Source organism: Arachis ipaensis, chromosome B01 (assembly GCF_000816755.2).
Source record: "Arachis ipaensis cultivar K30076 chromosome B01, Araip1.1, whole genome shotgun sequence".
Lineage (NCBI taxonomy): Eukaryota > Viridiplantae > Streptophyta > Magnoliopsida > Fabales > Fabaceae > Arachis > Arachis ipaensis.
In genome coordinates this window covers 41,025,635-41,031,121 of record NC_029785.2, presented here as the reverse complement: position 1 = coordinate 41,031,121, position 5,487 = coordinate 41,025,635, and the positions used below count along the sequence as shown (strand labels likewise).

Sequence of the window (5,487 nt, the reverse complement as noted above, 5' to 3'; positions counted from 1 at the left end):
ATATATTATATATATTATTGAGTTGAGATTTGGTTAAATATGGAAGAATTTGTGGGTTAATGAGTGAATGAAGGTTTGGAAATGTTATTGATGAATGAGGAGAATTAGGATTGTTTGTGATGATTTTTGGTTTGTTGGAGAATGATGATTTTGATGGTGTGGAATAGGGTAAATGGAAGATTATGGATGGTTGAGATTGAGGAATGAGTGGTTGTTTTGGTATTGTTAGGGTAGTGATTATATTGGTTTTGGTTTGAAAGTTGGTCAAATTGAGGTTATGAAGTTTTTGGGTAAAAATGAATTTTTGGTGAACTTTGACGGATCATAACTTGAGCCTCAATTTTTGAAATTTGTTGAAATTTGATTTAAATTAAAGTTCATTGAAAACTCTTCCTATTGATATAAAGTTTGTAAAATTTGGAATTTTGTAGAGGAAGTTATGATCATTCAAAGATTGGTGTCAAAATTTAAAATTTTGCAAAGTTGCAGAATTTTGTGATTTCTGATATGTGCACACGCATAGCCTTGAGCGCACACACACCCCTGCGAAATTTTAAACCTGTGTGCACACACAGACCTATGCGTACGCACACGCAGGGAAAGGCTTCCTGTTTTGAGCGCTAGCACATCTGGTGTGCGTGCATATCCAATGAGGATTTAAAACCTGTCACGCACACATTGGGAAGGTTAGTCTGTTGGGGGCGCTCGCACGCCTTGTGCGAGCGAATAGAATTGCAAAATTTGGTACATGTGCATACGCACACCCCTATGCGTATGCACACGTTTTAAAACTCTCTTGGGCGTGCGCACACACACCACTGTGCATACGCACATGCCCTGTTTCTCAAACTTAAACTTTGTTTTCAACTGTTTCACCTCCCCAACAAGCTTGTAAGCTTTTGTGACACCATTTTAAAACTTTTGGGCTTATTTTTTTGGTATCAGAATAAGGGAAAGGTCCTAGGAGGTTTAATTTGGGTTTTATGTTAGAAAGTTAGTAAACGGAGCTGTAGGTTTCTGGTGTACTGAGGATGGGTATAGTAGATGAGAAAGGAGGATGGTATTGGAATTGAGGAACTGATGAACTAAGGAGTTCAGAATGGAACTTATGTATTGATGATGGTTGTGACAAGTATGAGTGGAAGTGTGTTGTGAGCAGTGGTCTTTGAGATTGAAAATGTGATTACGATATGCATTGTTCTCCGTCACAGGGCTGTGGCAGTCTACCGCCTACGTTCGGATGTGAGAGTTGAAGCTGGGCTTCTCACTCATATTTCTCGCAACCAGAGGAAGTGGTAGGGCACACTCCCTCGGAATGTTTCCCTCTGAAAGGAGAAGGTGGTAGGGCACTTATCCCTCGAAATTATTCCTCCTTATGCGCAATAGAGAGACTAATCCGGGAGTTGTCGACCGGATTTTCTGTCGGGCTTGGCACCATAACCGACATGTGATATCACATCCAATAGGGCAGACATTCATCATATGCATCTTCTATATGCTTACTTGCTTGCTTTGTTTACTTGAGTTTTCCTAATTGTATAACATGTCTACCTGTTGTATATGAATATTACATGTGTATTACTTGTTTGCATTAATTGTGATTGTCTGGTGCTGAGGAGGTTAGGTAGGCGGTGGCGATGGGATCGCACAGAGGTTAGGTTGGCAAAGGCTGTGGATCACAACTAGAAAATAGATTAATACAAACAGATTTACAGACAGATTTATCCTTTATTACAGACGGATTTTTGGTTACCGACGAAATTACCGACGGATTTTGTCCCTCTGTAAAAGCCTCGTCGGAAATTATTTACCAACGGATTTTTTTCCGTCGGAAAATTACCGACAGATTTTCACCAGTTAGCGACGGATTTTCCCTCTGTAAATTCTCCATCCATTTCCTGAAGACGACGAACTTTCTGACGGATTTTCCGTCGGTAATTACAGACGAATTTTTCGACGGATTTTCCGTCTGTAATTACAGACGGATTTTTTGACAGATTTTTCGTCGGTAATTACAGACGGATTTTTCGTCTGTAATTTGAGCCTTGGAAAATCATCTCACTCTGATTACAGACAGAAAATCCGTCTGTAAATTCGTCAGTAAGGTAAAATAAATTTTTTTTTAGATTTTTCATTGCAAAATAAACTTGTTTTTATACAAAATAAATATAAATTTAATACAAATTTTTATCTAATTTGTATTCGAATATTTATAATATTTCAAAAATAAACAAATTAATTGTATTATCAAACTAAAAGAAAAGTACTATAAACAAGAAGTCAATATAATTCAAAACATAAACAAAGTGTATTGATACATCAACTATAATAATAAGTAACAACCATACATCAAAGTGTGTTGATACATCAATTATAATTTAAAACATAAACTCAAAGTGTATTGTTCAACTGTACCACTGATTGACCCACATGAATATCAAGAGACTCATATATGTCCTGTAATATGTGAGCACCTTCAACTTCAATCAGTTTCAATGAGTGGCCTTGAATCCTGAAGTTGATTGATGTTGTTAACCCAACATTGGACACTCTGATTTGTAAGTCTTCCCTGCAAATAAATATAGTTGATTTAAGTTTTATTTAGTTTCAAATAGTGAATATTAATGGAGATGGAGAGATGGTTAATTAATAATTAGTTATTACCTGCTTGATCGGTAAAGACAGCAGAATCTCTTTGCCCATTGATGAGAAGAGCATCAGGAGAAGGAAGTTTCTTGCCAAAGTCCAATAGTCTCCTTAGTACCTGCAAATCAAAATTCTTTAGCCCATCTATGTTTTGATCATCAATAATTCTTTGATTTCTATGTTACTCTTTCAGCATCAGGAGCAGGTTAGGGAATGGAAATAACAGATCTTTGGGCAATGTTAAGTGCCCCAAAACCAATAATAAGTACAAAAATCTTAAATAATAAAAGTAATAATAATAACAATTAATAGTGTAAATCAAAGCGGTGGTAGCCAGAGATACCAACATCATGAAGGATATTCAATAGCTTAGAAACCTACCAGGTGGAGAATTGGCCCAGTGGTGGAGAATTGGCGTGAAAAAAAGCACAATTGGATCCCAACAAGAAGTAAAACCAAGGGTATGTGAACCTGTCAAGTCCACTTGTAGGTTCATCAAGGAAGAGCAATCTAGGCCTCATCAAGATCTCCAAGGCAATGCTAACCTTTCTCTTTTCTCCACCACTTATCCCTCTCAAGTGCCAGTTCCCAATCACAGTGTCTGCACAATCCTAAAGCCCCATTAAATAAAGTATTTGTATTATTAAATAATACAATTTCTTGAAACCTGAGGCCAAAAAGAAAATGAAAAAAATTTCTCAGCAAGAAATGTTGGCAGCAGTAGAAAAGCTGTATTCAAAAATTCATTTTATCTTTTACTAATTTGGAGGGATTTGGGATTTGGGAATGGTGTGGTCCAAGGTGATAGATATCAAAGTTTAAGAAATTGAACATGTTTTGCTTTTTTTGATGGTGCATGCCTCCTTCTCTAAATAGTTGCTCTTCCTCTCTTCATCAATACCTGAAAAAGGAAAAACCCACTCACACACTCACACTCACTAGAAAAAATACATATAAGAAATTAAAATTGTATCAAAATTATCATGAAAAAGAGAGAGATAGGGATAGAAATTAAATGATAAGATGAAACTCTTGTATTATTATTTGAACCATTCTCGAATGTGATTCCGTTAGCTTGTGTTAAAGTTGTAATTAACTAGTCCAGGGGGTTTCTACCTTTTTCATTGCATGACACTATTCGTCTTTTGCTTTTGCTTTTTTTTTTTAATCTTATCTAAAAGTCTAAAACATTATTTTCTTCAATCAATAGATTAGGTTGTTAGCCCTTGAAGAAAGGATCGGATAATGTTTACAATACAAGAAGAATCATAAAGATCAGAGGGAAAGTCCCTAAAAAGTTTATGAACCTATAAATATAAGAGTAAAATAATAAAAGGACGGGTCAACCTTTGTGCTTTTCTTCTACGACTGGAATGCACTATAATAATATATATAGATATGTAAAATATTTTATGACAGAGTTAATAATAAATAAATAAATATGTTCTAGTTGTATGTACAAAAAGAATATCTATGAATCTATCTATCTATCTTTTCCTTTCCCATTAAATAAATAGCAGATCATGTTTCAATTCAAGCTGAGATTATTTTTTAATTACTTGTTCAACTTAACGATAACTACAAATGATGAAGCCTTGTCAATTTGTGTCTTGTGCTTTTGAAATTGCTTCCTCTAGATAAGTATGTTTAGCGTGGAAATAAGATTTGGACATATTAAAGTCCTTGTCACGCCTTATCTACCAAATTCAAAAATCTAGCAAACAACCAGGTCCAAGGGAGTACCAACATGGACAAGACAAAGAAGACTTATATGTATTTACTTATATATATATAAGAACAACTGAATTGTTAAAGAAAAGAAAAAAGAGACATTGGAAAGCTTACCTGACCGAAGTCCTTGTTTATAGTTTTTAGCATATGATCTGAGGGGTTTTGAAGAGCAGGACAAGGAAACCATTGGAAGCGAAAAACTACATACAAGATGATGTTCTTATGATAGTATTATAGAAATGATGGGCATTGAAAATATGAACTATTTAGTTAGTTGGTTCTTAGTTGTATATTAACCTGAATTGCAGCAGAAGCAGGTCCAAAGTAAACTGTTTTGCCAGCACAGAGCAAACAGAGATTATCAAAGAATTGAAAAACTTCAGCACTAAGCTGATGGATTGATGCAATAACTATCCTTTGAATGGCATCTTTATGATCAAGGGATTTAATTCTTTTCATGACATAGTAAGAGGCAGCACTGTCAAGTCCACTTGTTGGTTCATCAAGAAATAAGAGTGTTGAGGAGTCTTTTAAATACAAAGCAATTGTGATATCAAAAATGCTTTACAAATCAGAATTTAATACATGCAAGCAATGAAAACAAATCTAATAAGCATCGACATTAATGAAAGACAAGAACTGATGGGAAGAGGAATTAGAAAGAACGTAGCGGTAAAACCTACCTTTAACTTTCTAAGAAAGCTCTTCGGAAATGAGGGCGCCAAGTAGTGGAAACAGAGTATATCTTCTTCTTAGCCTCTTCCTCACTACATAGTTAGCAGAAAACTCAAAAATCAAAATAGGAGGAAAGAAAAAAGAAGCAAATTAGGCATTGAGATTGAGAAAGAAGGACCTTCCAAGAACTTGAGCTAGTTGTTTCATATGCTATTTATATAGGCTTTCTCTTGATCCGATCTTGAATAATTCTATTAACCATATGAAATGAATAGTTTGATGAGGAAATAATTTTGCTACACTTGAGCACCATTTCCCCACACACCAGGCCTGAAAAAGAAGCACATTACTGCATATGAAAATCATGTAAATATTTTAAAGCTCATACCTTCCAAGAAGAACCTCTGAATTTACAGCACCTAGAGCAAGCTAAAA

The 5,487-nt window shown here is 35.1% G+C and overlaps 2 long non-coding RNA genes across 3 annotated transcripts; both read right to left on the bottom strand.

The window, feature by feature from the left end:
* On the bottom strand, positions 2,287 to 3,557 carry LOC107629468. Of its 2 annotated transcripts, none has more exons than XR_001617965.2 (4): positions 3,479 to 3,557; positions 3,028 to 3,257; positions 2,665 to 2,764; positions 2,287 to 2,569 (listed from the first exon to the last, which is right to left on the bottom strand). It is a non-coding gene; the product is annotated as an uncharacterized LOC107629468 (long non-coding RNA). The 2 variants fall into 2 exon arrangements; XR_002360548.1 differs by having other exon boundaries at positions 3,118 to 3,257.
* On the bottom strand, positions 5,083 to 5,272 carry LOC110270867. The gene is made up of 2 exons (XR_002360549.1): positions 5,231 to 5,272; positions 5,083 to 5,144 (listed from the first exon to the last, which is right to left on the bottom strand). It is a non-coding gene; the product is annotated as an uncharacterized LOC110270867 (long non-coding RNA).